Genomic DNA, 23,974 nt, shown 5'->3' with positions numbered 1-23,974 from the left:
GTGGGTTTCCTCTTGGTGACTGTCTGTGAGGAGTGTGGTGTGTTCTCACTGTGTCTGTGTGGGTTTCCTCCGGGTGACTGTGAGGAGTGTGGTGTGTTCTCACTGTGTCTGCATGGGTTTCCTCCGGGTGATTGTGAGGAGTGTGGTGTGTTCTCACTGTGTCTGAGTGGGTTTCCTCTTGGTGACTGTCTGTGAGGAGTGTGGTGTGTTCTCACTGTGTCTGAGTGGGTTTCCTCTTGGTGACTGTCTGTGAGGAGTGTGGTGTGTTCTCACTGTGTCTGAGTGGGTTTCCTCTTGGTGACTGTCTGTGAGGAGTGTGGTGTGTTCTCCCTGTGTCTGTGTGGGTTTCCTCCGGGTGACTGTCTGTGAGGAGTGTGGTGTGTTCTCACTGTGTCTGTGTGGGTTTCCTCCGGGTGACTGTCTGTGAGGACTATGGGTTTCTTCTGGGTGCTCCGGTTTCCTCCCACGGGCCAAAAACACACATTGGTTGGTGGATAGGCGACTCAAAAGTGTCTGTGTGTGTCGCCCTGCGAAGGACTTGTGCTCCAGAACCACCGCGACCCTGAGTTGGATAAGTGGTTTCAGACAATGAAAGAATGAATTTCACTGTTATCCCTTCTTCCTGAAAAGCAGCTTCAGACATTTTGTGAGGTGGCTCAGGAGCCGGAGACATAAATGTTTTCATTTTTCAATATTGATGAGTAGTGGTGGTGTGTGTGGGACCTGGTGACTATCTTAGCTAATAATATAATCTAGCAAAATGGGACTTAGTTGCTTACATTTTTAAACATCTGGAAGTAATGGATCTGGGAGTAGTTGTTGTTTTTTTCCCCTACAGGCTTTAGTTGGGAACCCTTTGTTTATTGTGTGCCATGTAATCAATCGACCAGCACTTGCATTCAAGTTGTATTTTTTCTCTCAGCTCAACAGAGCATAATTGCCTCATTTTGAAGGCAATTCAAATACCCAGTCTCTACTGCATGTGATGGAAGTATTTATGTTTAGATCATAATGATTTTCTCATTTTGCTGAGCATAAGGGAGTGGTCTGTCTGGCGCACTTTAATATATCTCTTATCTCCGTCTTGTGAATAAATCATTTAATGTGTGCTGATCATTATTGGACCTGGTCCAGTTTAATTGAAGCTGTAGTGCACCATGGCTGAGGTTGACTGAGGTGCAGCCAACTAAAAATCACTGTTCCTCCCAGCACATCTGTGTCTCCTTAACCAAAATACATGATAGCATTAGTTACCATTAGGATTTGCATTGATATTTGCAAACTTGTTTCATAAGTGTCTCTTGGCAGTAGCCGGTGGACGACTTAATGGGCTAAAACCGATTCCAGAGGAGATTAATGGAGGGGACTTTCTCTTTGGCAGGTGCTCCTCCTGTGTCCAGAGCTTTGTCCTGTTAATTATACTCCATTTGTCTGCTCCAAGATGTTCAGATATAACTCCTACGGACTGTTTCCCAGATCCTAAGCCTAGACTCAGAATGGCAAATCACTACTGTTTTGCAGTATACTCCAAATTATGTTTTGAGTTTGAGGTACTGACTCTTGCTGTTTGTCTTGGATGAGACCAATCGAAATCGCGTGTCTATGAGTGTAGCTCTGTGGAATATGTGAATCTTTATGTGTGTCACATGAATGTACATGTGCTGTGATATTGTGTTTTCTTCCTAATATCCCTGGAATTACAGAAGCTCACACAAAACCAAATAAAAGAGAAGACTAAAGCACATTACTCTATTTTAGTGAACATTTTGAAATCTGCAAATGCTTGGTTTCAAAAGTCTGTGTCTTTTTCTGCACACGTTAATTAACAACTCTTTGAGCATGTTTCTTCTATTCAGCTGTGTATAATTGCTGCTCTTGTGTGTTTTTCAGCGATGACTGTGTTATTACTATAAGGCATTACAATGGCTTAGATTCAGTGAAGGCAAGTGCCAAAGAAAGACAGAGAAAAGCGCATTGTTTCATGAGTGTCTGAAGCCCCTAACTGTCAGATTTAATTAAATTATCCCATTCATTTCTGTGAAGCCGGTTCTGTCACATCTAAATAAAGTTGAATGGACTCTAGAAGTGCGAAAAATAGTAAGATACACTACGCTGTAGGAGAACTACATGAAAATGATCAAAGAGACAATGTGTCTTCATTAGTGTCTGGGTAAAAAATAAAAAAACAGATGCATGAAACATGTCTGATACTGCTGTGGCCTGTTTGTATAAGGCCCTACATTACTACATACTTAAGGACAGAAGTATTAACTAGTTACATTTACACAGGTTTTTTTTACTTTTTTTATTTGTACTCAAGTAAAATGACTATTTAATGGACTGGTGCACAATCCAGAGTGTGTTCCTGCCTTGTGCCCAGTGATTCCAGGTAGGCTCCTGTCCCACCGTGACCCTGAACTGGATAAGCGCTTACAGACAACGAACGAATGAATGAAACTTGAGTCTAGAGTTGTACTGTTACCAGAGAATCCTAAACTGTCTTTGTATGTGGCTTCAGACATCCCTTTGTAGTTTAAGACTTAAAACAGTAGTCAACTGCAATATCATCCATCCATCCATTATCTGTAACCCTTATCCAGTTCAGGGTTGCGGTGGGTCCAGAGCCTTCCTGGAATCATTGGGCGCAAGGCGGGAATACACCCTGGAGGGGGCGCCAGTCCTTCACAGGGCAACACACACACTCACACATTCATTCACACACTCACACCTACTGACACTTTTGAGTCGGCAATTCACCTACCAACGTGTGTTTTTGGACTGTGGGAGGAAACCGGAGCACCCGGAGGAAACCCACGCAGACACAGGGAGAACACACCACACTCCTCACAAACAGTCACCCGGAGGAAACCCACACAGACACAGGGAGAACACACCACATTCCTCACAGACAGTCACCCGGAGGAAACCCACGCAGACACAGGGAGAACACACCACATTCCTCACAGACAGTCACCCGGAGGATACCCACGCAGACACAGGGAGAACACACCACACTCCTCACAGACAGTCACTCGGAGGAAACCCACGCAGACACAGGGAGAACACACCACACTCCTCACAGACAGTCACCCGGAGGAAACCCACGCAGACACAGAGAAAACACACCACACTCCTCACAGACAGTCACCCGGAGCGGGAATCGAACCCACAACCTCCAGGTCCCTGGAGTTGTGTGACTGCGACACTACCTGCTGCACCACAGTGGCGCTCTACTGCAATATCAGTGAATGATTAATAGAACAGAAACTTTTACTTAAGATGAGCATTTACGTTAATATTGAATGAGTGTTCTGTCTCCATTGTGTATCTTATTGTCTTCAACTATTCCAGCTTTCCCTTTCTTCTCAATGAATGTGTGTTTACTGATGCCTGAGTGTCATTGACAATGAGGAGAAGACAGAGGATGCTGAATGCACTGTATGCCCTGCGGTTTCTCAGTGGAGGGGGCTTTTGATGAATGTGGTGAGAGTGGGCAGGCTGGTGGCCTTTACCTGAATCTTGTGAGGCAGTTCCGCCCTCTTGGCTGCAATTTACTGCCTCCTGCCTGCGTAAATCAATCTGTGAAGCGTCATCGCCAACCTCCCACTGTGACACACTCAGCTACTTACTGTCACACACTCTGTGATATATAGAAGGCCAAATATTTAATTTGGCAAAGCAAACCATGGCCAGTCAAAGAAATCCTGTCTTTCATATGTTTTCACAAAAAAGTGAGAAAAAATGTGTGTTAAATACACACACACACACATATTTATATTGGATTTAAGGTTCTGCAGTATGACAATATTTGTTATCTGGAACACTGACCAACATACACAGCCTGTTATAAATAGTTGCTCACTCTATTAAACGTAGCTGCAAGTTCATGCTGTCATTTGTTTTTTTTGTTTTTGTTTTACAGTTCACCTTTAGGGGCGGCACGGTGACGTAGCAGGTTAGTGTCGCAGTCACACAGCTCCAGGGTCGTGGAGGTTGTGGGTTCGAGTCATGCTCCGGGTGACTGTCTGTGAGGAGTGTGTTGTGTTCTCCCTGTGTCTGCGTGGGTTTCCTCCGGGTGACTGTCTGTGAGGAGTGTGGTGTGTTCTCCCTGTGTCTGCGTGGGTTTCCTCCGGCTGCTCTGGTTTTCATCCCATGGTCCAAAAACACACATTTGTAGGTGGATTGGCGACTCAAAAGTGTCTGTAGGTGAATGTATGTGTTGCTCTGTGAAGGACTCGCGCCCCCTCCAGGGTGTATTCCCGCCTTGCGCCCAATGATTCCAGGTAGGCTCTGGACCCACCGCGACCCTGAACTGGATAAGGGTAACATCTAGTCCACAATAACAGGATGTATCTTCTGAGACAGGGAGGTTGTCTGAGAGCCTACTCACTGCATCACTTATGGTTGAAAGAACTGTTGCCAGCTGAAACATATTCATCACTGCAGTTGTTGCCTCGCCACCTGCGTTCAAGTCTTTGATCATTTAACTTGTAGTTTATTTTATAAAGATGGCGCAGCTATCAGGCCGGTCCAGGTTGTTTTGTTGATTCCACACACTCCTTCGAGTATCATATCTGTCACTACAACTGCGTTTCCATTTGCTTAAAATTGCACGATTACGCCACATACATACATAGCGTGATACTGACTCTACAATGTTGATCAATGCCTTTATTTTTTCTCAAACATCTCTGCAGCTACCAAGCGCAGTTCACATATTACACCTGTCCTCCAGCAACTACACTGGCTTCCTGCCATTTCTCGGATAAATTATACAATTCTTCTTCTAACATTTAAAGCTGTACATGGCTTGGCTCCGGCTCGGCTACTGTCCCTCTCACACTTAGATCGACTAACACCGGACTTCTTACTGACCCTCACAGCAGACACTCAACCATTGGTGGCAGATCCTTTAGTGCAGCTTTTGCCTCAATCACTTTGCCTCTGTTCTTCATTGTGTTCCTTTAAATCTCTACTTAAAACTTGCCTCTTCTCTTCTCTTTATTCTTGTTAATTTTGTCTTCCTCCTAACACTATGTAAAGCGTCCTTGGGTTTGTGAAAGGTGCTATATAAGTAAAACATATTATTATTATTATATAACAATTTATAACAGCATCAAAATTAAGAATCTTACTCTTCTTAGATTCTTGTGTTTAATTTAGTTGAAGATAAACATGAACTTGAAAAGTCTGAGCACAGTCTGAGACATTACGGAGATTTCCACTAAATCTCAAGTGGAGAAACTGGGCTGAGAACGTCCAAACAGTGAGAATAATATCTCCATTTGCTCTCATTGTTGTACAGGAGAATCTACAGAGATCTCTTTTTTATTTCCAGTTGGTGTGGTTTTGCCGAGGGAGGTTTCCTTTCTCTATTTTTTCCAATCCTGCTTTCTTCCAATATACAGACCTTAGAAATAATATGATACATATTGTGTATCATAATAATGTCATAAGGAATCATCCCTTAGTGTGATGAGCTATTTCATAACAGGAAATATGTGTCTGACAGCCAGAACTGAAGGCTCTCTGCTAATGAATTTCCTCTACAATTCTTTTGTTTTTGAGTTTGTCATTTCTTTTGTCACCACTAGATGGTAATGTTGACCATGTGCTAATTGCGTATTTGGTCAGGATTCTGATTAGCATTGATTCTTTCTTTGTTCTGTGTTACTAAAGTGTGAGAAGACACACAAATTGTATGTGTGCATGTGCATTTGTGTCTACCAGGTTTCATGTTGTGGGGACCAAAATCTGTGTGTGTGTTTGTCTTTATGCTGCTTTAGAGTTGAATACAATTTCACACCCCTTGCTAGCATAAAAGCTACAACTGGAGCTACAGTGCTAATGAGACAGATACCATACCATTGGTAGTTTAGTTCTCCTCAACAGCACGTAAGTGCTTTCCCACATAACAACATGACGCTCCGAACAGTTCACTAATACTCTATTGTGGTCGTGAAAATGTTCTGTGGAAGCTAGGTTACAACTTTTTGTATAATACTCTTGAGTAATCTCACCACACTGAACTCTACCTACCCACAATGCCACGAGGTGAAAGACTGCAGGCCTGTGTGCCTTTTTTTAAGGTGGCTTTAATTGCATTCATCCATCTTATGCAGGCTGTGAGCAAGGATTTGCAATGGACTTCATTTCACACTGAATGCGGTAAAAGGGGAGAGGCATGAAATATTTCTGTTTGACAGTGTTTTATTTTATGATTATTGCATTGTGGATTCGTTCAGCAAACCTTCAGTGCTCTAGAAGCTGTTTAATCTTTGCTCCTTTTTTCTTATTGGTCAAACTGACTTCCCAGTACTTCCCATAAGCGTTAAAGTTTTGTAATAAATGAGTCCATATCCCATACCGTCTGCTTATGTGTGTACTAAAATTATGATTCATTTCTGACCTCTCTTTATAAGGCCATTTTTAAATATTTATATCGCCACCGCTGTTAGGCCAAAAAAAGAGAAAGAAACCAAGAGTACACCATTTCTATTGGTCCAATCAATGTGGCACTTTAACACACTGTAAAGAGAGGGTGAAGAATCCATTCTGAAGTTTGAGCAGTGCTTATAGACTATATCAAGGTTTACCTTTAATGGCAGAGCCTTGGTTTTCCATGATGTGAGACCTTTAAATGATAGCTGTGTCTATAGAAACCTCTATCTCCTGCCTTTGGGTTTAGTCGGGCCATTTTTTTTTCTTGTTTTGCCATATTCTGAGATTTATGTGGTAGAATATGGACTGATAAAGTTACACGTGGTCTCTGTGTGAATTTATTCACTGCTCTCTGCAATCTTTCTCACCACGCATAGACTCGACTTGCACAGCCGCATGGCAAAGTGAGGAAGCCATTTCCTCCACAACATCATGGCTGGCAGCTGAATGAGTGTGTATGTGCATGCGTGTATATGTGTGTGTGTGTGTGTGTGTGAGTACTGGCCACCTGCTGAAATGTGTCAGTTGGACTCTCTTGACTCTCTCTCCTGTCTCCCCAGATTGCAGCACAGACTGTTAGACATTAACATATTTATGCCACATTTCCATTCCTCTTCTCGAACCCATAATGAAACATGGTATTAAGACATTATCTGAAGGAGTCTCCTCTATAATGAAAGCTAGCACCAAGAAAATTGGATTCTTTTTTCTTCCTCAAACACTTTGGGTGGATCCATCGTTCCCTTTTGTCATCTTTTTTTTTTTCTTCTCTGATGTTTGGACAGTGAGCGATGTGCTGATCCTGCAGCTCTAACCTTTAACTCAGTCCCTCTTCACCATAGACACTCAAGCCAAGAGGAAATGAAGCTAGAGCTCTGACTCTCACAAACTCAAACTGTGCCTGACCCTGTGGTCAGTGGAATGGATAGAGTGTGGACAGTACAAACTGAAAAATAGACTCAGACTCTGCTTTAGGTTTAAATAGGTTAAAGTTGAGAGAGAGGAAACCAAGCCCAGACTTTCATCTCCATTAATGTCCACCCAAAACACAGATTAATCATTGAGCACTGAGATAAGCGGCATTAAAGCTGCAGTTGTTGGAACAAGAATGAAATTCAATACACTGTCCAAAATGATCCAGACACCCTTTTTAGTAGTGAATTCAGCTATATACTTGTGCAGCCATTGGAAATCCTTTTTGTCATTCATTCACTATCTGTAACCCTTATCCAGTTCAGGGTCGCAGTGGGTCCAGAGACTACCTGGAATCATTGGGCGCAAGGTGGGAATACACCCTGGAGGGGGCGCCAGTCCTTCACAGGGCAACACTCACACACTCACACCTACGGACACTTTTGAGTCGCCAATCCACCTACCAATGTGTGTTTTTGGACTCTGGGAGGAAACCGGAGCACCCGGAGGAAACCCACGCAGACACAGGGAGAACACACCACACTCCTCACAGACAGTCACCCGGAGGAAACCCACGCAGACACAGGGAGAACACACCACACTCCTCACAGACAGTCACCCGGAGGAAACCCACGCAGACACAGGGAGAACACACCACACTCCTCACAGACAGTCACCCGGAGGAAACCCACGCAGACACAGAGAGAACACACCACACTCCTCACAGACATTCACCCGGAGGAAACCCACGCAGACACAGGGAGAACACACCACACTCCTCACAGACAGTCACCTGGAGGAAACCCACGCAGACACAGAGAGAACACACCACACTCCTCACAGACAGTCACCCGGAGGAAACCCACGCAGACACAGGGAGAACACACCACACTCCTCACAGACAGTCACCCGGAGGAAACCCACGCAGACACAGGGAGAACACACCACACTCCTCACAGACAGTCACCCAGAGGAAACCCACACAGACACAGAGAGAACACACCACTCTCCTCACAAACAGCCATCCGGAGGAAACCCACGCAGACACAGGGAGAACACACCACACTCCTCACGGACAGTCACCCGGAGGAAACCCACGCGGACACAGGGAGAACACACCACACTCCTCACAGACAGTCACCTGGAGGAAACCCATGCGGACACAGGGAGAACACACCACACTCCTCACAGACAGTCACCTGGAGGAAACCCACGCAGACACAGGGAGAACACACCACTCTCCTCACAAACAGTCATCCGGAGGAAACCCACGCAGACACAGGGAGAACACACCACACTCCTCACAGACAGTCACCCGGAGGAAACCCACACAGACACAGGGAGAACACACCACACTCCTCACAGACAGTCACCCGGAGGAAACCCACGCAGACACAGGGAGAACACACCACACTCCTCACAGACAGTCATCCGGAGGAAACCCACGCCACACATGACACTAAGGACAAGATGTCCAATTCCAACCATCAAGCAGAGGGGTATTAAGCCCCTGGCTTTGAGCTGTGTCTGGAGTGATGGAGCACAAGGGGGTGATTTAGAGGGGTGGTTGTGATCCAAAACAAAGTATCCATCATCACACTTGCCAGTCTTTACCAGACTTCTCTAATGCTCTTTTGGCTGAATGAAATTAAATCCTCACAGCAATGTTCCAACATCTTGCGAAAAGCAGAGTAGAGGCTGTTACTGTAGCAAACTGAGGACACACTCATTTTAACACCCTTGATTGCAAAAAAAAAAAAAGAGCTGGACGAGCATGTATTTACAAGGTTTTTGGACGTATTCATAGAGACTTTTCATACTGTGGCTGCTCTCTTGGTAAGAGTCCAGTGTCTGTACATATTTCACCTGAAAAAATGTTAACGTTTTGAATGTTCCCTTACATTTGTTTTAGGCTGAGGATCTTTGATAGCTTGGTGTCTGAAAGAAATGTTCAAGGAATGCTGCCAGGAGGTAAGTAAGAACTATGACCTCAAGGTCTGCATCAAACCTGTGTTTAGACGTCAAAGACATGGACATGCTTAAGTCCAGTGTACCATTTTATGCCCCCTAGCTGTGGGAGTTTATATCCCGGGGACCTAGTTTATAAAACCTATGTGTTTGGATGCTGGATTAAGATTTAGAAAGCTCTTTAGTGTTATAATCCATTATAAAACCACTTTGAAATGTATCTCCCTGAACTGAAACAACTGCCCCCACTGGGATGAGATGAAGAACTTGAAACGACAACGCCTAATGCAGAACTAATACCATTGTGAGGTGCAAGATGTAGAAAAGCAGTCTAGTAGAGAAGCTCACATTTCATTAAGGAGATCATTAGAGGGTCATGTGCCAGGACTGTTTAGCATAGAGCTACTCGTGAGGGTCATCTGGGGCCACCTGACCTTACAGAGACACTCCAGGAAAAAGACTCATGTGATGGAGGGATGGTGCTTAAACTTGAGTTGCGTAAAGGTAAATCCGATGCCCTGTTGAGCATTGTGACTGTTATTGTCGTTGTTAGCACTGTAATACGACCACTGTTATTGTTGTTTCTGATATTGTTGTTATTGATATTCATCACTGTAGGAGCTATAATTATAGTCCCAGGTTTTACATTCATTCATTCATTCATTCATTATCTGTAAGCGCTTATCCAGTTCAGGGTCGCGGTGGGTCCAGAGCCTACCTGGAATCATTGGGCACAAGGCGGGAATACACCCTGGAGGGGGCGCCAGTCCTTCACAGGGCAACACACATTCACTCACACACTCACATCTACGGACACTTTTAAGTCGCCAATCCACCTACCAACGTGTGTATTTGGACTGTGGGAGGAAACCGGAGCACCTGGAGGAAACCCACGCAGACACAGGGAGAACACACCACACTCCTCACAGACAGTCATCCAGAGGAAACCCATGCGGACACAGGGAGAACACACCACACTCCTCACAGACAGTCACCAGGAGGAAACCCACACAGACACAGAGAGAACACACCACACTCCTCAGAGACAGTCACCCGGAGGAAACCCACGCAGACACAGGGAGAACACACCACACTCCTCACAGACAGTCATCCAGAGGAAACCCACGCGGACACAGGGAGAACACACCACACTCCTCACAGACAGTCACCCGGAGGAACCCCACGCGGGGTTTTACATTCACTTCTTAATAAACAATAAATAAAATACATTTTTAGAATGTAATCCAATCTATTCTCTTTCCCAAATTCTGAACTGCTGACTGTATGCGTGTATATGTGGCCATAAGTGCACATACCCTACATGTAATCAAGCATGTGAACGCCTAACATCCTGAAGTGCTTCTATCATGTGAACCTTGCCTTCCAGTTCTGTTTGATTCATAGCCTCATATTCTGTTCTCTCTGCTGCACTTTATCAATGCTGTGACCTTATTATGGCATTTTCCGAAAACATTTCAGTGCCCTTTCCTTTTTTTTTTCTTTTTTAATTTCGGGTGACAAAATGCCAAATAAGATCTTAATTACACACATAAACCGTGGTGTTATAACCAAACAAATCCGCGCCCAGATTATGGGCGTAATGAGCAATATTAGATAGCTCCATTACCAAAATCAAATCTCGCTTTTGCCGTTGGGGGGAAACGTCCTTCCAAGCCACGATGGGCTCTCCCTTTCAGACCTGTGCTCTCTGACACTGCGAGAGCAGCTTGATGCTTCTGCTGCAATCAGTCTCCCAAAGTACTGATGAGCTCTCTGGAACATCCAACTGCCTTTTGAACATAAATTAGCATTTAGACAAACCAGCAGGCCCAGACTGAGCTGAATCACTCGTTAGCTTGCATCTAAATGGCTGTTTGGCTCCTGTGTGGACCTGGCTATAAAACAGGCTGTTAGGTTGATGTAGTTTGCTTTAATTCTGTGCGGGGGACACTGCTGTGACTTTAGGGCACCGTCTGCTTCTTCCAACCTCGCCTCTCCATCTGACATTCATCTCCCTCCCACGCCTGAATAAAAATACAGAAATCAGTCTACTTTATGGATGAGACATGTGACATTTCTAACACCATGCGTAATCCTAATAAACAGACTTTCTCCATGCCGAGAAACGAGCCGGCTGAAACAAATGGTCACGTTACTGTTGTGGCTCCGGAGCCAGTTTATTAATCCGAGCGCGCTCTGTCAGACAGAGGCTGGCTGCGACGCTAATGATGGGCACTGAGAGTCATCACTCTCGGTGCCGCTCAGCATTACGGGGATAGATGATTATTACCATGTTTTACACTCCCCACCTTCACCCTGCCTATACCACCAGGAGGAGAGGAGAGTATACCCTACCTGTCTGCTGTTGGGATAACATCTCGTTACACGTTTTTAATTTCGTTCTGCTCATTCATTAAAACCAGAAAGGAATGAACAAAGACAGGCAATTAAAAGCAACACTGGATCTGCTCACCATTCAGCTCAACTTTGATTCACCTGCAACAAAAATAATTAGAGCATGATATTAAAATGAAAAGATAAAAATTAAAATGCCTATCATGTGAAGGCTTTTAACAGTTGCAGGCAGGTAGGCCAGGATCCTCCTCTCTCTCTCTACAGGAGGAGAACTGTTCATGTGTGACAGATTTTTGCCAAGAGGTGTGCTGTAATTGGGTTTTAGGAATATTAAAATGATGTGCCTTCCTAGGAAAGCATGTCAAACAATAACAGGGATGTGAAGTCAAGAAAGAAAGTTAAAGAGAAGGCTGTAATGTTAAGTGTTAAGTGACTAAACTGTGTATATATATATATATAGGATAAATCTGTCTATGTCTGGATTTTAACTGTGATATTATTTGTTCCCCGCGACCCTAAATTGGATAAGCGGTTACAGATAATGGATGGATGGATGGATATTATTTGTTTGTAGATGTAAAGCACTTCATTGATTGGCTGGAGGGTGGCACATTGGCGTAGCAGGTAGTTTCACAGTCACACAGAGGTTGTGGGTTCGAGTCCCGCTCCGGGTGACTGTCTGTGAGGAGTGTGGTGTGTTCTCCCTGTGTCTGCGTGGGTTTCCTCCGGGTGACTGTCTGTGAGGAGTGTGGTGTGTTCTCCCTGTGTCTGCATGGGTTTCCTCCGGGTGACTGTCTGTGAAGAGTGTGGTGTGTTCTCCCTGTGTACTCCGGTTTCCTCCCACAGTCCAAAAACACGCTGATAGGTGGATTGACGATTCAAAAGTGTTCGAAGGTGAATATGTGTCGCCCTGTGTAGGACTGGTGCCCCCTTCTGGGTGTGTTCCCGCCTTGCACCCAGTGATTCCGGGTAGGCTCCGGACCCACCGCGACCCTGAACTGGATAAGCCGTTTCAGACAATGAATGAATGAAAGGCTGGACGTAGGTAACGTTTGAAGTTTTACATCAGTGACACACTATTCTCAAATAATTTAATCAATTCATATTTTATTCATTACATTAATTTAAATTTTTAAGTGGTCAAATTCCCATCAGAGAACTGCACTTAGAATGGGGAATCACACTAAACTTATGACACACTGTCATGTCAGTTTCACAGATGTGTTGAGAATGGTCAACCTGCTAATGCTCAGTGCTAATCAGTTCAGAAACTGACTAATAACAAATGAGACACAGGACGGATGGCAAGCTGTATGTTACAACCGATGGGCTTCAGTATATATCTTTAAATACTGGACATATTGTAGCTAGAGTGCAACTGGATGGGTGCATGCCATTCACATGTACGTTATAGCATGTAATACCCCAATGGTCAGCAGATCTACTTTATCCCAACTGTTAAATTACATTCTCTGTTCCTGTCCAGTGTCTCTGAAGTTTGTGTGACTGTGAAGTGTGTAATAAACACAGCGTCTCTTACAGAGTGGGGTCAGACCCTGTCTCTGGCTCTCCTGCTGAGGTCATTCTCCGCTGACAGGGGTCAGGGGCTGCAGACAGACATGAACTTCTGTAGACATGCCTTACAGTCTCGGGAGAACAGGGCAACTCAGGCAGTAAAGCTAATGTAAAAGCAAGCAGCCACACACTGTGCCAAAGCCTTGTGACCCAAAGCAGGAAAGTAACCATGAAATAGATGGACATGTGACCCTGCATGAAGACTCAAAAAACAAAACACAACCCTTTACCGTGATTGGTGTGCAGTTTGTTTGTTTTGAAAGTGTTTGTAAAGATCTGGAGTATGCCTTTTTCATATAAAGGAAGGCATTTGCGTGTGTTTGTGTGTGTTTATCTCAGCAGGGCTGCCTCACATGTGGAACTGATTGTGAGAACATTATACACAAGACTCGGTATCTGTAACACTCACAAAATCACATGCCCTCTTTTACGTCCTGTGCTGGAAATGCGTAGACTTTCTGAGAAGTTATTTAAGTTGTTTGGATTGGGCTTTTCCATCTGGTCGCTGCACACATGGACATTATTAGAAACTAAATGATTTTGAAATATTGTGTGAAGTACTTCACTTCAGTAGTGAATTGAAAAGTGCTCCCAGACCTGCATTTCTCATTAGATTCATTCAGTTTTCAAATGTTAAGTTTTCTGTAAATAACAGAGATGTAATATGCAGCTCTGTGTATTATACAGTAATAGTGTATTGTGATTAGAACACATTGTAAACCAAAGACTGGGCGGTTATGATTTGGCTGTGAACTAGTTTGTTAAACCTGCACAGTATAAACTCGCGGTTGGACGTAAATATATCATTTCACACATGTTTAAGGAATAATCATTAATACGCATACTGTAACGTGTAATATATTACTTATTAGTAAAACAATAGCAGGAGCTATGACTCTAATTCTGTTTGCCCCAGTCTTCCAGCAGATTGCACGGCCAGAAAACACAAAACCTAGTATCAAATAAAATTTGATTGTGCTCCTTGGTGTGTTCTCCCTGTGTCTGCGTGGGTTTCCTGCGGGTGCTCCGGTTTCCTCCCACAGTCCAAAAACACACGTTGGTAGGTGGATTGGCTACTCAAAAGTGTCCGTAGGTGTGAGTGTGTGAGTGAATGTGTGAGTGTGTGTTGCCCTGTGAAGTACTGGCGCCCCCTCCAGGCTGTATTCCCGTCTTGCGCCCAATGATTCCAGGTAGGCTCTGGACACACCGCGGCCCTGAACTGGATAAGGGTTACAGATAATGAATGAATGAATGAAGGATTGTGCTCCTGCACATGCTCAATTATTTAAAAAAGTTGCTTTGAAGTCATCTTTGATCATCTTTGATCAAGATGAGGTCCCCTTTGGCCAAAACAGGGGCCATGTAATTTAATTTTTGTTATTGTTTTGTCCTGTTTGTCTGCAGCATTAGACCATTTTGAGGCACTGTGTTATTCTTGCACTTTTATTAACTATGTTTTATTAACCGTTTACACGCGCAGTTGTAGTCTTTTTTGTTTGTTTGTTTGTTTTTAACTCAATTTCTTGTGCTGTTTGTTAAACACAAAACATATCAAGTCACAAATTTCAAGTCGTAACGTCTGTTTCCATTTTGATAGAATATCATAGTTCATTATTGAGCATATAGATCTCTTGAGACAGATGAAATAGAGCAGCTGAGGTTTTTGTTTCTTTGATGGATGTTAAACGACACCAGGGATTGCTTCAGCACCAGTACATTCTGTGAATGTCAGAAAGCAATGTAGCATGAGGAACATGCAGCAGGCTGACCAACCCTCTGCAGCTCAGCCATCACTCTCTTTCACCTGTAGAGCTCCAGCATGTACTCCCCGAACGCTGCTCACATTACCATGAGTCCGGAGCCTGTCCCCCTCAGAGAAGAGTGAGTACAGAAGAGTAAGTGCTTTTAAAGGAGCAGGGAAAAGGAGAACCTTTCTCCTGTAATCAGTAGCAGTGAGAAAAAGCAGGGCTTTTGACTTGGCTGTGTAGATGGAGTAATGTGATGGTCAGTGAGAGGAGACTGGACTGATACAGTGGGCTTTAAACCCTGCAGCACGATGTCCTTCAGACACCTGGAGGAAACCCACGCAGACACAGAGAGAACACACCACACTCCTCACAGACAGTCACCCGGAGGAAACCCACGCAGACACAGAGAGAACACACTACACTCCTCACAGACAGTCACCCGGAGGAAACCCACGCAGACACAGAGAGAACACACTACACTCCTCACAGACAGTCACCCGGAGGAAACCCACGCAGACACAGAGAGAACACACCACACTCCTCACAGACAGTCACCCGGAGGAAACCCACGCAGACACAGGGAGAACACACCACACTCCTCACAGACAGTCACCCGGAGGAAACCCACGCAGACACAAGGAGAACACACCACACTCCTCACAGACAGTCACCCGGAGGAAACCCACGCAGACACAGAGAGAACACACCACACTCCTCACAGACAGTCACCCGGAGGAAACCCACGCAGACACAAGGAGAACACACCACACTCCTCACAGACAGTCACCCGGAGGAAACCCACGCAGACACAGGGAGAACACACCACACTCCTCACAGACAGTCACCCGGAGGAAACCCACGCAGACACAGGGAGAACACACCACACTCCTCACAGACAGTCACCCGGAGGAAACCCACACAGACACAGGGAGAACACACCACACTCCTCACAGACAGTCACCCGGAGGAAACCCACGCAGACACAGGGAGAACACACCACACTCCTCACAGACAGTCACCCGGAGGAAACCCACGCAGACACAGGGAGAACACACCACACTCCTCACAGACAGTCACCCAGAGGAAACCTACGCAGACACAGGGAGAACACACCACACTCCTCACAGACAGTCACCCGGAGGAAACCCACGCAGACACAGGGAGAACACACTACTGTCCTCTCAGACAGTCACCCGGAGGAAACCCACGCAGACACAGGGAGAACATACTACTGTCCTCTCAGACAGTCACCCGGAGGAAACCCACGCAGACACAGGGAGAACACACCACACTCCTAACAGACAGTCACCCAGAGGAAACCCACGCAGACACAGGGAGAACACACCACACTCCTCACAGACAGTCACCCGGAGGAAACCCACGCAGACACAGGGAGAACACACTACTGTCCTCTCAGACAGTCACCCGGAGGAAACCCACGCAGACACAGGGAGAACACACCACACTCCTAACAGACAGTCACCCGGAGGAAACCCATGCAGACACAGGGAGAACACACCACACTCCTCACAGACAGTCACCCGGAGGAAACCCACGCAGACACAGGGAGAACACACCACACTCCTAACAGACAGTCACCCGGAGGAAACCCACGCAGACACAGGGAGAACACACCACACTCCTCACAGACAATCACCCGGAGGAAACCCACGCAGACACAGGGAGAACACACCACACTCCTAACAGACAGTCACCCGGAGGAAACCCACGCAGACACAGGGAGAACACACCACACTCCTAACAGACAGTCAACCGGAGGAAACCCACGCAGACACAGGGAGAACACACCACACTCCTAACAGACAGTCACCCGGAGCGGGACTCGAACCCTCCAGGTCCCTGGAGCTGTGTGACTGTGACACTAACCTGCTGCGCCACCGTGCCGCCCAGCCTCAATCTGTCTGATCTATCTGACAGGTGTAAAAGGATTCTTCTTCATTATGCGAGAAATCGTCTGTCATTAGAATGACTTCTCAGAAGTGTCCGTATGTGTGAGTGTGTGTGTTGCCCTGTGAAGGAATGGCGCCCCCTCCAGGGTGTGTTCCCGCCTTGCACCCAGTGATTCCGGGGAGGCTCCGGACCCACCACAACCCTGAACTGGGTAAGCGGTTACAGATAATGAATGAATAATATACAGGTAGATGAGTGAGCATGTATTCTTCTTTTCAACACCTCTTAAAGGCTTGTGTAGACACACACACACACACACACACACACCTCTTCAATAATGATTCATACCCCATTTCCATACTGCCATTTCAGCAAATGATTACATGGTAGAAGGTTCCCTAAATCCATGAAGCAGATTTAGTGACTAAATACTGCATGTGCTTAGACAACTGGGGCTCTGATTTTGCAGATGGAGATTAAGCTAGACATGAGAAAAATGTAAATATATGTGATTAGCCATGCATCTTATCTGAAGTTTGATGCTTTTGTTGTTTTTAGCTACAGCTATTAAGGTAATATAGCTAATAACTAACGGACACAAAGCCTGTATCTATTAACGTTTAAACTGCATACGTAAATCATTCATTCATTCATTCATTATCTGTAACCCTTATCCAGTTCAGGGTCGCGGTGGGTCCAGAGCCTACCTGGAATCATTGGGCGCAAGGCGGGAATACACCCTGGAGGGGTCGCCAGTCCTTCACAGGGCAACACAAACACACACACACACACCTACGGACACTTTTGAGTCGTCAATCCACCTACTAACGTGTGTTTTTGGACTGTGGGAGAAAACCGGAGCACCTGGAGGAAACCCACGCAGACACAGGGAGAACACACCAACTCCTCACAGACAGTCACCCGGAGAAAACCCACACAGACACAGGGAGAACACAAAACACTCCTCACAGACAGTGACCCGGAGCGGGAATCGAACCCAAAACCTCCAGGTCCCTGGAGCTGTGTGACTGCGACACCTACCTGCTGCGCCATCGGTCTCCTGTGTTTATTCTTATGCTCAGTGTGATCACTTTGTGCTGTGCGGATCGATACCAAAACTCCCGGTATCGCCCACCTCTAGATTTTTGCTCTAGTGTTATTAACTTACACTGAGCTTTAAGAAAGGTCTCTTGTAAAAAGGATTTGCTTGGAGACAGAAAATCTTGTTCCATCTGTGACAAAATGTGAATCGCTTAGTTCTTAGAGGGTCTCAGGCAGTGTCTTTTGGAGTCTTGTCTACCGGACATCAGTCACACCGTGGGTTCAGGAGCCACTTTAGCCTGAGACTGCATATTAGCCAGCTGATGCTCCTGGCAGCTTTTGAGACAAGTCTTCGGTCCAATACACAGAGCAAACCAGAGAGGTCTCCTGGCTGTGCTTCTCTTCTTCTTTTACTGGAAAGCTATATTTCTGCTTCCTTCATAGCCTTTCGTCAAAGCTAACAACTTTACAGCAGAATGACCTCTGTGACCTTGCTTTGGAGAAACGTACGGCTTTGTAATAGTCGAATATAAATAGTTAGAACCCTTGTTGGTACTCTGTATAATCAATTCATGTGTTGTTACTTGAGATCTGAAAAAAAAAAGATCTGAACCCCAAAGCCCTGAGATGATTGGTGTGAACCTTTTATTCTGAATGATTTAAAATGTCACTTTTAGACTGACCTCATGCTTCAAAGATTTCTGACTTTTAAACGCTTCCCTCCAGAACTTTGTCCAGAGTGTATGAGAAGATACCATTCCGCTGACTGGCACACAATATCTGTAGCTTTGCTTGCTCTCTGTGTGCCTGTGAGGCTTCACACACATCCCATAATCGCAATAGTTGAGAGATCTCCTCACTCACACACACACACATTGATTTCTGGCAGTTGGCAACCTGGCCTCTAAAGCTGAGATTAGGTTTGTGTTGGAGGGTGGGTGTATGTGTATGTGTGGCTTTTTCCTACAATTACGTTTGTGCCATTGCTGTGATGTGTGTGTGTGTGGGTGTGTGCGGGAGTGTGGGTGATCTGGTGTGGAGATGGAGCTGTATTATTGTGTGTTAAGAAGATATTACTGTTGCTGTGCTTAGACATGTTCTTGTGTGTGTGTGTGTGTGTGTGTGTGTGTGTGTGTGAGCGCTGCTGTGGTAATGCTATAGTAGGGAAGCGTGTATGAGATTAAGTTTGACTTGCTGCAGTAAAGCTATGGAGAAACAAGATGCAGCAAAAATGAAACTCAGCACCGACTTTTCCTCCCCCTACAATATCCCTCATCCCATTCACCTCTGCTCTTCTCCCCGTGCTCACAGCGAATCCCTCAACAGCTGGAGAATGACTTACAGTCATAAAAAAAAGTCAGACTGTTTCACTCTCATTTTTAATGGAGGTCACTGGGGAAGAACAGCTCTGAGGTAGGGGGGATTTAGCCTGTGTGCTGCCTTTAATGGTTCTACCATTCCTCTGAGTCCAGGTGGAGGGCTTTCACCCTGAGAATGTCTGTGAATCAAATTCTGATATTACCAGAGGCACTCCGCTTCCACTCGCTGATGCGTTTTGCATAGAAATGTTTTGGAAAAGAGAACACCCTGCTACCTTCTGTATCCACTGGGAGCGACCGGAACAGGGAGGTGCTTTTGTGTTATCCAATCCCTCTGGGCCTAGCCTGTTTGTCCCTGTTTAGCCTTTCATCCTTCCTTCTGTGTATTGAATGGAGGGGTCGAGTAGGGACTTTATATCTCTGGGGCACAGAGCAGTCAGGTGGCGAGCTGAAACCAATGTGGATTGCTTCGTAAGGCCTCCAGAAGCCCTCAAGATGTGGTTTCATCAGTATCCAGCCCCCAGAGATTCAAACAGAGTTCCATGAGACATACAAACTGCCTGGCAACCCCTCTCTAACTCATCTGAGTCTCTGAAACGTTTAGACATAGACAGGGGAGTCCTCATTCTCTCTTCGCCCTCTACTCGGGGCTAGCTCTGGCTACACGTCAGAAAGCCATTCCAGTCCCGCTCTTAGAGTCTATTCTCATTCTCACCTTGCTAGAGGAGGAGGCAGGGCTGGATTTGTTTACTCGCGTTCATGTTATTGGGTTGGCCTTTTTTTTCCTTTAATTTCAAGAGAGAGACATGTTTATCAGACCCTGCAATTTCACTCTATCGTCTCAAAGAGCAGACATCAATCTCAGGGCTATGAAGGAGCACTCTGGCAGGGATCAAAGCAGGCTAATGCTCTGCTCTTCACTAGCCACTCTTAAAGCAGTGTCCTCTTTACTGAATTCCGTAAATTCGGTGTGCCTGAAGTACTCGCGGTTCAGCACGCGATCACACGTATCCCCAATTAAAAACAGCAATATCTCCTCTCCCCTCCCTCGTAATACTGAAGCGAGTCAGACATCCTTGAAGATGAGTGCTATCACGACTCACACATCTCAATATCAGTCAAAATAGATTCTCAAGAGCTCTCTATTTATCCCTGAGACTACAGCAAGGCACTCATGTTGTGAAGGAAAGTTGTATACCCCTCACTCAAGTCATCTTCTCAGACGAAGACGTGGGATCTATTAATGTACAGTACCTATATGTTTTCTCCCACAAATGAATGCTCATCTTGAACTGAATTAACACCATACTGTTTTATATAATGTCCTCATGTTTTCTGGTTTTCTGGTGAAGTGTAAAGGTTGACACATAAACTTCTAATTGACCCTCTTCGATCTGTGGCATATGGCCCAAGGGAGTGATTCGGATCTAAAGGCAAGCGATCTCTTAGCGAACGGTGTGATCAGACTAGTAACGTCAGGATTAATTCAAGTTCATTAGCATGACGTACACCTCTCTGCCTGGTCCCAGATCAGTTCTCAGCAACATTTGAGCCCCTATCTCGATTCTTTGGCTTTCCACAAAGGGCCCAAGAGAGCTTGGATAAAAGCATGGACGTAAACTTGCTGACTGCGTTTATTAAATGCACGTGTCAGGGCCCCGCTCAGAGTTATTGATGGTGGTTCATTAGTGATTGAGTGAGCATGCTCGTAATTGCTGAGTGTCCATAACAAGGGTCGTCTCCCTTGGTGAATACTGAAGCGAGTTGGTTGTGTGAGGAGCTGGTGACTGACAGATCAAAGCTTGCTTGACCAAGGGCATTTAAGAGCCATGGGGCAGCCTGACAAATACCCGGTGAGCAGAAGACATATTTGAGATGTTACAGCGAACATAAAATGGCCCCAAAGAGTGCATAGATACTCACTATGGGAATTGCTGAGATATACAGTCCATGGCTGTCAGAACTAAGCTTTGTTGTAGGGCAAATAAAGCCTAGTCTGAGGCTTAGAGGCTGAGAGGGTAGAGCCTATCTAATACCGATAAATGTTCAGTGAGTGGAAAGTGACACGAATGCTTTGGTTAAGTTTGGTTGAGTTTTCCCGTTCCAGTCGTTGTTAGCGAATTGCAGAGATGGTCTGATTTCTTGTTGCTTCTTAGGTACAGTGCAGTGATTTTAGACTTGTCCCGCCTCCTGGTTCGAGTCTCTCCAATCACAGCGCTGTACCCACATTTGTGAGAGTGCAGAGACAAGATGAAACAAATCAGAACAAACACAGTGAGCATGGAGAAACAAACATGGAAGAGAACCTAGCAAAAAAGGCTAAAACCTAGAGCTACTACTCCTCACTCCTGGGCACCTCACACTGAACTGAACTGGCCTGTTTAGGCAGGGTAAGATCGGTACTGTGTTGTTTGAACCTTGTGTATTTGGCGAAAACATGTCGCAGACGTTTAATGAAGACCCCAGGGAACTGTGATCGCTTGTGGAAAAGGAGGTATAATATGTCCCCTTTAATGCTATATACATTTTCATGAAGATCTCTGTGGGATTCAGCCCAATATGTGTTCACACTCAGATCTGTATTCACTACTAACCTCTACAGCATCCCTCCAGCTGGACTAAAGTTGCACTTTGAAGAAATGAGACTGAGAATATCCAGAAAGTTGCAGGGTTTTTGAAAGTGAAGTAGAGGGAGTTGTGAGACTCTCTCTGAGGGACGTTCAGAGAGGTAGCACTCAACACCGACTCTGCATTTTACAGCTCACAAAACACGCTGTCAGATGATGGGAAAATACACAGGGCACATCTGCACAATGCATGCGGTGGTCTGTCCGGGACCCCGAATGCAACACGTCTGGAGAATGTGCCGGAGAAGGTTACAACAAAGCAGAATATATTTTTGTATATAACACATGCTTTGTTGTAATGTCTTTCTGCTTCCCATCTCATCTCCTCCTGAACTCTAGATAACACCTCAAGGATCAGCAACTGAAAATGACCACGAGATCCACTAGAAACGGAGGATGATAGGTTACAGTGCTTCCCAAATGTATATAGACACCTGGATTTAAAGGCGTAGAGTCACAGAAACATTGCTGTGATCAGTTTTGCATCACAAAAGCCACTCTGACTAATCTCAAATCTCCACAGCAACTGCAGCATAGTGCTGGAATGCACACTGGGCATTGAGCATAGTGAACTTAAATTCATGCGCCAGCTGCTTCAGAGTGTCCCACTTTAATTGAATGTCTATCCCTACAATAAGAGGGCTTTAAGTAGCTGAATTCACTGCACACATGCATTAGGATGTAATATGTACCTGCACTTGTTCTATTCTCATCCGTAGACTTAAGTAGAGCTCAAATGTGGGCGAGTGGGTCAACCAGCAGCCAAGAAGCTGCATCTGTTTTGTTGCACTTTTTTGTTTGAAATCCCTTTGCTGCAGTTTAACTCTGTGTCATTTATAACAATCTGTAAAGCATTCTGGAATAAATCAGCGCTAAGTTCACCACGTAGTAACATCTGGGCTTTCCATTGTTCTCTCCATTTCATCAGAGTACAAAAGTACTGGAGGAGCTACAATCGGTCACCAGAGTTGCCTTGGAATCTTGCAATTGCCAAATGCAAATGGCCTCTTTGAGAAGCCATATTTAACAGTGAGCTCTCATTACTAATTGATGAATGGTTCAGTGCTAACAGATGAAACTTTGGTTCAAACTTTGGTATTTTTTGCTTAAAAGCTTAAGCAGACCCTCGGCTCTGTCTTTCCTTTAAAAAAAAAAATAAAACACAAAACATGCCTCAGAGGCAGAGACGCCATATTTAGAGCTAGTGAAGACACATTGTTTTTTTCCATGTTAATCTAACAGTTGCTTATTGAGCACACTTTTCCATAGCTCTAACCCGTGTGACAGCAAAAGCATTAAGCGTGCCAAAAACATGTTTCTAATAGGCTCCTGTGCTCCATTTTCAATTGGATTTTGCTTATGGGCTCTAATGTGGGCCCCCAGGGGGCTTCAGATTGGCTTGATGGTTTCTCCAGCTCTTCCCAATAATCAGCACCCATCTGGCCACGAGAATAACAGGCAAATACCCCTTGAATGCTCCCCTCCTCCTCCCCACTACACCCCACCACCAGCTGCTCTGGGTCTCTGTAATGAGAGTGGAGGGAGCTGATCAGCACAGCCACCACTACACAGAGATACACCCCTCCACAAGTGTCTTCTTTCTACACAATGTAGCTTTGGGTGGTAAACCTGCGAGAGATTAAGGTGTAAGGTCCATGTTATGCAAGTGATGTAGTACTTTAAAGCATAATGTGTTTGATATGTTCAATCCAAACAGATAGTTAGAGAAATCTCTTTCTGTGTTTGTATGTCAGAATTTGACTTACAGTGTTAAAATGATATGTTAATTAAAGGTAGCATCTACGATTGTGGGCAACTGCAGTTCTCTCTGATTTGTTTACGTTCAGAAGCACCATGAAAAAAATGACTGTTGTTTGTGCTTACAGACAATTAAGTTTTTATTCACTGTTTGAATTCAATTTTTTAATGTAACACAAGGTGTTTTGTCTTTTTAGCACTTTCAGTCTGTGTTTACTTTAATGCAATTAGCAGTCTCCTGAATTTTGAGTGAGTTCCAACCTAAATGATTTAAAACAGCAAAAATATAACCTGCCTATGGAGCAGGAATAAAGCAATA

General features: G+C 45.0%; 1 long non-coding RNA gene across 1 annotated transcript in view; it reads left to right on the top strand.

The window, feature by feature from the left end:
• The window catches only part of LOC136664155 (uncharacterized), a 37,475-nt gene that overhangs the window by 1,241 nt on the left and 12,260 nt on the right, over positions 1–23,974 (top strand). Inside the window, exon 2 of the long non-coding RNA XR_010795085.1 lies at positions 9,266–9,324. This is a non-coding gene — a long non-coding RNA (uncharacterized lncRNA). The remainder of the gene's footprint in view (positions 1–9,265; positions 9,325–23,974) is intronic.

The sequence above is a fragment of the Hoplias malabaricus genome, chromosome 12, assembly GCF_029633855.1.
Source record: "Hoplias malabaricus isolate fHopMal1 chromosome 12, fHopMal1.hap1, whole genome shotgun sequence".
Classification (NCBI taxonomy): Eukaryota; Metazoa; Chordata; class Actinopteri; order Characiformes; family Erythrinidae; genus Hoplias; species Hoplias malabaricus.
The sequence above is the reverse complement of the archived record's forward strand: the minus strand, read 5'-3'. Positions and strand labels throughout refer to the sequence as shown.